The sequence below is a fragment of the Hypomesus nipponensis genome, chromosome 8 (assembly GCF_054491055.1).
Source record: "Hypomesus nipponensis isolate SF chromosome 8, ASM5449105v1, whole genome shotgun sequence".
NCBI classification, from domain to species: Eukaryota; Metazoa; Chordata; class Actinopteri; order Osmeriformes; family Osmeridae; genus Hypomesus; species Hypomesus nipponensis.
In genome coordinates, this window is record NC_140368.1 from 17,483,792 (window position 1) to 17,493,149 (window position 9,358).

Consider the following 9,358-nt stretch of genomic DNA (forward strand, 5'->3'; position numbering starts at 1 on the left):
CAGCCACAGGACCGATGCCCTCGTGTCAGAAAGCATGTTTTAGCTATAGGGCCGACACCCCTCATGCTGTCGGAGATAGCCTTTGGAGGCTGAGGCCCGAAGCCCTCGAGTATGCAGGTGAAGCCTTTAGCGGCTTTGGCGGCTAAAGGGCCGACGCCCTTGAGTCTATGTGAACAGCCTGTGCAGATGGCTGGAAGACCGACGTCCCCGCGTACATGACCTATGTGGGCTAGAGGGCCGACGCCCTTGAGTCTGTGAACAGCCTGTGACGGCTGGAGGACCGACTTCCTTGTGTGCGTAGGGAGTGTGGTAGTTTAAAGAAACCTGTATTAAGAAATAGGTGGTAACAAGTCAGCCTAGAACAGTATGTCTCATTTCAGTATCTAACAACAGAGCAGGCTAGGGCTGGGCTGGTAAGCTTGCCAACAGTCATGGGACGTATCCTTCTATGGGCCTGTTCTAGGGTCCGATTAAAGGGGCAATTGACTGTGTTTTTTTGGGTATTTCACACTGTTCCTTAAAGTCTCTGAATAGGGTATGTAACATTGGTTGGGTTGAAAATGGCCCGGGTGCTGTTCTATGCCCTCTGACAGATCCTCTGAAATGTTCCCGGGAAAAAACACTAGCTTTTCTCCTTTTATAGTATGCTCATTAATATTTAGATAAGCTGCGCGCTGATTGGTTGGTTATCAACGAGTTGGTTATCAAGCTGGGAGCAAAAACGCAACACGGCCAACAGCAGCACTCGCTGAAACACCGAAGTTGGAGACTTAAAAAACGTGCAAATAAATCTATTGTGTCTACACAACACTGTTTTCAACAGATTGACTATATATCACTTGAAATGATAACATTACTTGTTTCCACTTCTGTTGTTGAAGCAAACTGGATTGACTTAGGTGGGTGGAACGTTAGGCTACAGCTTAGCAACCAAACCATATCGTGATTCTACTCGGCTTCAGTTAGCTAGCTAGGCTAGCTCTAGATATCTTGCTGTAAAATAACATGACAAAGATCTGGACAAACATGCATCGTGAATTGTAGATTTTCATTACACAGGTTATTTATTTGAATGAAACACTGTCAGGAACATGAATCAATCAATGTTAGCCCCATTGCCAATAAACTAGGCTAAATTATCACACATTCTACATATGCTCTTGCGTTAACTAGCAAGCTAAACCTGTTTACATGCCTACATTCTAGGTGTTACTAGTAACAGTTACTAGCAATGCTAACGTATCCTGTATCTAGAACCTGCCTTTCTCCAGTTCTTTCAAATAGATTATCTAGACAGGTGTTAGCAATAAGCCAGACTGCTGTTCGTTTTCTGGCTATTTTTCGGAAGCTTCCCTTCAGCTAGTCTAGCTAGACAGTCATTTGAAGTGTGTAGAAACGGATTTAGCATTCTACCTGGTATGCTATATACTGGAAACGTTAGCATTGCTATAACTGTTATTAATAACACAACATCATACTGTCCTTATAGCTTGCGGTTGCAATGAGCATACGGTCCTCTTTCCAGGTTCAGCTTCCTAGCAAATCCTGCTTGAAATTGTCCAAGGTTGTCAAAACTGTCTTGGGTGAAATGTTCAGAGCAAATGAATGATTGAGTGTCGAACTTCGCCGGGATCTTCTCATAGACAACAGCAGCCATGCCTGTTGAATGTTTGGCTCCTTGGGAAGACTGAGTGTTAGCCTTCCCCCGTAAAGCCTGGAACACAGCATTTACGACCGTGGTCCATTTTCAATATCCTTGTTATAATTCAAAACGTTCTGCTTTGTAATTCCTTATAAGTAGCCTACACAGAGCAGTGCGCACCTAAACTAGTATCGGAGATAGACGCTACCTCAGGCTGGTCCGGATGTAAATTCTGGGGCGTGACAAAGATATAGACCAGAGCCAATAAGAGGGCGATCACCGGTCCTACATAAGACCGGTAGCTTTGTTGAAAAGCTAGCGTTTTACAGCCAAATATTTTCTTTTTGAGATTTGAATAGTAATAATAATAATAATCGTTATTCAACTATGACAAGGTAAAATCGGTTTTGTAGTCAATTGCCCCTTTAAGCAATCAGCAGATTGCTCTGTTCCCTCTGATACTTCCACTGGTCAGATTGAGACGGGGAAGCAGCTGTTAGGAGGGGGGTGGAGGTTGCCCTTTATGAAATGAGTCAACATGTATTGAGGGATAGGCCTATCTGTGTATCAGGGTTCCAGGCCGATTACCAATTAAATATTTGTATGACGTACATGTCTTGTATAAATACCTCTCTCTGCCATGTTAGTTTTTGGGTTTGTCTGTGGAGCTGAGACTGCCTAGTGAATGTATTTCAATCCTGGCACAATAAAGTAAGACCTTTGTTATAATTGATTACGACTTACAGAAATACTTCTTGTCCACATCAACTGACCTTGGACCATAGGAAAGAGCATATATGAGTCCACAACAGGAGCCTGCAAGGCTAGAGGGCCGATGCACCAGGGAGAAGCCTCGTAGAACACACAGTTGGTGCGAAACGAAACACCACCAACCACCAGTCATTTGCAAAAAAAATGCTCACCAAGAGCCATCAAGGCCGTAGAGATCTTTGGGCCTCGATGATGGAAGAAGCATCCGGGCTGACGTAAGACGAATATGCAGAGGAAGACCAACGCCCCAGCTGTTGTAAAGTCGCAGTGGACAACCTTTGGACTGCAGCGGACGTGGCAGCACCTATCCTGAACGAATGGCCAGAATACCGTCCAGGGGGTAGGTTGCACTTGGACACTACCTGCGCTAAGTGGTGAATGAACCAGGACTGAGACATGGGTTTATTGGTAGGGGTTAAGAAGAGAGGAGATCTGAGGAAGCCCTCATCTTAACGTACCTAAGCATGGAAGACTAAGGACAGAAAGGTCCCCCCGTGCGAGTAATGACTACGGAGCAAGAGCCTCCGGATTTAGAGTGTCTAAGAAAAAGGTTGAAGAATTCAGGGTGAAACGTCGAACCGGAAAAGCAAACGTCTGAGGTGGGATTAAACGCACTTGCCCGAGTGGTGAACTCGCCACACCGAAGAAACCCGTGGAAAGCCAGTAGGAACAAACAATCTAAAAGGGAGTCGATGTAGCGGGAGAAACAACCACGTCTGAGCACCGAAAGCATGGCAAGCAGAACGGAAAGTGTGAACGGGAGTCTGTCGTCCACTTTAGGGGGAAAGGCTTTTCCTATGCCTTTAAAAAGCAATTTCATTGCAGGATTGGACAAGAGGCTGGGAAACGAAGGATCCAGGCATCTGGCATTGAATTGGATGCCCGCGACCAAAACTTTAATATAGCACGGCTGGAAACGGCGAACATCCGTGCAGTGACAAACAAAAGCACATACAACAATAACACACAAGGGAAACAGGGGAACAGAGACAGAAGAGCAAAACATAGCATATGATCTCCACGCGAAATCGTAGGACCGAAGGGTGGAAGCCGCCAATGCATTCCTCATATATCCCTATGCTACCCCTAAATAAACCTGCAGTAAGTGCTCCTTAATCTATGGCCAGTGACGAGAGAGGGGGAACAGCTAGGGGCCACTGGCATGCGTCCGGGCACAGATCCCTGAAAACTGAAACGAGAGAGAGCATCAGCTATCGAGTTTTCGTGGCCCGGAACATGACGTGCAGTCAGGATAAAATTATGACATACGGAGAGCCATGTAATGCGTCTCATGAATGACATGATTAGAGGGCAGTTTGATCGGCCTTTGTTAATAATGCTAACCACAGCCTGGTTGTCGCACAAAACAGCGATTCGCTTGCGGCACCACGACTGGCCCCACAGGTGACATGCAACCACTACTGGGTATATTTCGTGCAGAGCGGATGAAGCACCGGGCACAGCGAAGTCGTGGGGCCACAGGCTAGCGAACCACTGCTCCTGATAATACCCCCCAAAACCGACGGACGGAGCAGCCTCAGTAAAGAACCAAAGCAATCCGAATACTGAAAGACTTCGTCGTAAATGAACGACACGCCGTTCCAGCCCTCTAGCAACCGAAGCCAGAAAGACAAGTCGGACCGGCACCCGTCGTCCAAGCACACCGGGTCGAGCAGGAAGCCAAGACGAGCAGCCGGGAGATGAATGAGCGGCCCTGGGGAATAACGCGTATAGAGAAATTCAGATGCCCGAGAAGGGAGAGCAGCTGCCGCTTGGGAACGATAAAAGAAGCCACGGAAGACTATCGCTCGCTCAAGCTTCTCGGCAGGCAGGGAAGCCTTTATTCCAACCGTGTCCAGCATGATACCCAGAAACTCGAGGCAAGTGGCCGGCCCGAGTGTCTTCTCGTCGGAAAGGGGAACACCCAGTCCACGGAAAATATTCTTGAGGAGCAGCACCGAAGAGCCAGAAGCATCGTTAGGAGGCTCTACCAACAAAAAATCGTCCAGCAAGTGAAGCAGCGCGGGGACTCGAATCCGATTTTAAAGGATCCAACAAAGGGCCTCGGACACCTGGTTAAAAATGGAAGGGCTGCTCCTACACCCGAACGGAAGGCGCACGGCGAAATAAAACCGATTCTCCCATTTCATGCCGAACAGGTGCCACTGAGAGGGGTGCACGGGGACGATTTTAAAGGCGTAGGTGATGTCGGCCTTGGAAAGCCAGGCTCCGGGCCCTGCCAGCTTTATGAGCCTAATAGCGTGATCAACGGTGGCGTAGTGCAACGAGTACGGCTTGAGGGGAATAAGCCTGTTTATTCCAGGAATCGGACCAGAACGCGGGGCAGACAGGTCCAGGATAAGCCGTTTCTTCCCGGAATACTTCCGTGTAGCAACGCCGAGGGGACTGCTGCGAAAAAGGGGAAACAAAGACGAGCCAAACGGGCCTACAACGTAGCGCTTGTCGCACTCCCGAGCCAGAAGGCTATGTCCGGCTCCTGCTGCGCCGACTGAAGGTTACCCAAGACCAGAGAGGAAGACAATGGACACAAAACCCCCACCCTGAATCCCAGCCCCGATAACAGGTGGTCAACAAACACAGAATCAGGATGAGTGGAGAGTTCGAAAGCCAATGCATCAACATTTATTGGGGTAGAGGGTTGACCAGCCATAATTTCGGACCACCACGACGCCCTCGCTGAGGACATACCCGGCGCGGGCACACTGACTGGGGGTGAGCGTCCTGACAGCCGCTGCAAACATGAAGGGAACGGCAGTTGTCAAAAGAGCACACACCCTCGTTGAAATTATTGCATATTGCGTTGGGGCCAGCAACATGAACCTTGCGGCCATGGATATCCAAGCCCGTCGAGCTGGCCCTGCGAGAAGCACGAGACGGGGAAAGAAGCTATATGCCCCATGTCACCGCACAAGCTGCACGACACGGCCCGCGAGCCCCCGACCAGCATGACAAGGAGCTCGGTGTCCAGCACGGACCAGTCCAACAGCGTATTGCAGCGGGTAACATGGAGGGTGGCCTTGCTGGAGAACCCCTTGTAGTATTGGTAAAAAACATTCTTCCCATAACGCAGATTTAGATCTCCAATTAGAGCCAGGTACCCGTCCAGTTCCTTCCTTCTCTGGGGGAAGACGGAGCACAAGACCTCACGGAATATTCCGAACGCCACAACAAACTCTCCGATAGTCATGTCCCTGGCCAGCCTTGGGTCGGCTGTCTTAATGACGGCGCAGATCTGACTGCTGGCAGCAATGCTGACGTTGCACTCGGGGGAAGGGAGGATTAGCCGGATTAGATTGATGTTCCGGCCTTGCAAAATATGCGACCTCAACCTAGGGGAAATGTCAGCACTGGCAGGAACGTAAGGCCTACCCGAAAACAGTGCTGCCACGGCAGAGGCCAGGGTGTTATGTGGCTCATCGACAGCCACCGGGGGCGCCAGGGCAGGAGGTGGAGCGCCCACAGCCGGGACATCCCAGCAGCAGCGGGCTCTCAGCAGCGCGCTCTCCAGCAACCGCAGACGGGCGTTGATGGACTGCAAGGATGAAGCGAGGACCAGCAGAGTTGAGGACATGGCTTCCCCAGGAGGAGTAGATGCGGGAGCAGATGGAGGTGCCACGGCGGGACCGGCAGAAGCGTCGGCGGCAGGATCCAGGAGCTCTTGATGAAGCGTCTTCCCAGCACGCTTACGACCAGAAGAGCGGATTACCCCGGAAACCGGGGGCGACTGGGCCTGGTCGGAGGAGACGCCTACCGCCTCGGCGGCCAGAGCTTGGAGCTGGGAGAACCCCAACCCAGGAGCTGGATTGACGCCCCGGGCACGCAGCCCCGTAGCCGACGCAGACCCATCGGAGCCCCGACGAGCAAGCCGAGAGCTACGGCGAGAACCCGGAACGACTTCCTCGAGCTCCGGCTCGAAATCAGACATAATGAAAAAATAAAAATCCCCAAAAAGAAACAAATACAACAGAGAGATCAGACAACGCATCACGTAGTCACGCACTTGATTGCCTAGAGGAACTACACTGGGAGAGAATCTTATTTAAAGGCACGATTATGTGATTCTTCGACAGCGTTAATTGATAGACGAAATCGACAGTCAAACCGAACCGTATGACAGCCTGATATAGGAAAGAGGGAAGAAGAGCGTTCTTAGTGGGGGGAGTTAGTAGTGAAACATTGTTGAAGTTGCCCGAGCGCAGGGAGAGGTCTTGGCTGACTGAACTTGCGCTATGCTTCAAAACTGAACAATTCTTATTTAATAAAACATTTCTAAATTTGACCTCTACTCTTGTTTAGTACTATAGAACAGCATTTCAAACCTTTGTCTGGGGAAACGAGTCGCTTTCATCTGAGAAATTGTATTTATCACTAACGCATCTGATCGAAATTTCCATAACGTGACCTTGTCCACAACAGCTCAGTCAACCTTTACTATGTTGGAAGAACACGACGCTGAAGTGGCACCCATCATTGAGGACATTGAAAACTGAACAATAGCCTACTTACTTTAATTTACTGGTACTTTAATAAAGCATTTCAAACTTCGGCCTCAACTCTTAGTACTAGAAAAGCATTTCAAACCTTTGCGGTATGCGGCCAACTTACTTTGCTCATATTTTAAATGTCTTGAAATATTACATTTCTTCTCACTTTGACAATATAACTTAGCAAACTGATAGTGGGTGTAGGATATCACAAATCAAGAAAACCCATGGAGCCTAGTAACTTAATGATGGACAGATATTAGCCTCCAAAGATTTGCGAGGTGGACTTTCATTTCTCAGTCAAAGCAGTTCATAACACCAGTGGGTTAAGTATGTTATTGGCTCATCTGAGAGGGCTGCCAAGCGCATTAAGTCTGGCAGTAGCCTATATGACACTCAGGCGGCAATCCCGCTCTTTCTCCAGTTTTTCTGTATTTGGTTTTCAATGTTACAAGGGCTGGAAATCCTGTATTGGAGATGTCATCGGAAATAGCATCAGAGCATTATTGCCTTGTTTGAAATTTGCGATAAGCCAATCCTATGTGAATCCAGAAATTACAAGGGCAACGTCAGAGGTTCGAATCTAGCCAAAACCGACGAGCCTGCATGACACCAATTATCTGTTTAGCGAGACTGTAAGCCACTGCAAAGGAAGCCAAGTACAACGTAGGCGCTAGCTACCTGTAGTCAAAGCAATCCTCACACAAACTATCAAAATGATTTTAGATTTTCGAACACGTTTGTCCGGCAGAGCCACCAGACAGAAAGTTGTGGTCATTTCTCAGCAAATCTTTGATGGATTCACACCAAACTTGATACACACTCTGAGGATGTCTAAAGTTTCTTCTGAAAACAGTAGTCTACTATTTCACTGAAGCATTAGCATCATGACATTAGCCTCTGTTGCCCGGGCAATGCACACTACAGCGGTCTATGATGCATCGGTTTTCAGTCGTTAAAATAAACATTCCTCACAAATACATTTACGTTGTAGGATTTATTATGACATTAGATTCCAAGTAAACGATTTGTGGGTGAAATTATCATTACCTGTGGTTTCAAACCAGTGTAGCTCACTGCAACGCTGTAGCCTAGTCTAGTACTGTGGGCTAACAAAAACATCTCCACAGCTGTTTACAGTACTGTAGGAAGTCAAAGGGCGGCACGTTTGGCACTACCCTTAGGGGAGAGCGGGGACGAAAGTAACAAACCGATTTTCTCAGAGCCCTGACTTTATTTGCTTTTCAAGTTATGGCAGCACCTTCAGCATGCAACCATTGATGGAACTGCCAAATTTCACGTGATTTCGTCATCGTTTGCCACTGTTAGGTGCGGAAAGCACTTCGAGTGCGCAAAGTAAATAACTGAGGCCGTCCTTTTTTGCTAATTCCAAGTTGTGTTTCCCGTGGATGTGTCACAGTCACAGCTCAATCTTCAGGTTATTTAGTGCTCAAACACATTCTGAAGGTTGCCTTGTCAGAGTTTTTCAGTATGAAAGTAAATCTGGTTTAAATGTCAGGAGTTCCTGTCGGGACGAAAGTAACACTTGTTACTTTTGTCCCGCCGCTAATGCAGTAGTATGTGGTGAATTTCTGTTTGTGGAAAGCATTTATTAAAACATGTTTGTCATATTATATCAACAGAATATGCCAAGAGTGAGGGTCAGAAAGACAGACAGAGGTCTGATTCAGTAAAAAATGATAATAAATATTTGATGCAACTGAAATATAAAATTCATAGTTTTTTTGCAAAACTAACGGACAAAATATGTTTGCAGTTACATATTAACAAGGTCATAGTCAGGTATATGTAATAAAAACCAGAGTAACACAAAAAATCTAGCTTGTATCGTTGTGATACTTTTGACCCACCCCTGTGTTACTTTCGTCCCAACTGATGGGGTCGAAAGTAACAATGTGCAACTCGTGTTCAAAATGAAATTATACTGAAGTTGTTCGACATTTGTACAAAATACCATCTGGTATTGATAGACCACACTTATAAGTTATAGACCCATGCAAAAATATATCTATGTCTAAAACATTCTCTTTTAAAATTGTACTTTCGCCCCCGCTTTCCCCTACTTAAATCAAAAGTCTTTCAATAGGTGAAACTATCTGACTAGTGACTACTAACCTGAACCTCAATTGCCACAGCCTAAACTTTGTCAATCTGTTCATGAAAATAATTAATTTCAGCCTAGACCGTACAATGGAAGAAACGTTTAATCGAATTCAACTAACAGTCTAGTAGCTAGTAGTAGAAGCCTTGAATTTACCTGGGCAGCTTCTCTACACAGCAGAGCTATATCGCATTTTGCCTTGTTACTGACTTATGATCGCAACCACTGACATTTTTATGAATGAGTGAATTTCCTCTAAATAAATGTCAAGCTTATTTACGTTTTTGGGGGCATATTTTCAGTTAGCAGATGGTACTA

General features: G+C 47.0%; 2 pseudogenes; both read right to left on the reverse strand.

The window, feature by feature from the left end:
* Positions 1-2,574: 2,574 nt before the first annotated feature.
* On the reverse strand, positions 2,575-3,577 carry LOC146276173 (uncharacterized; annotated as a pseudogene).
* LOC146276174 (uncharacterized) lies at positions 3,578-6,359 on the reverse strand (annotated as a pseudogene).
* Positions 6,360-9,358: the final 2,999 nt, after the last annotated feature.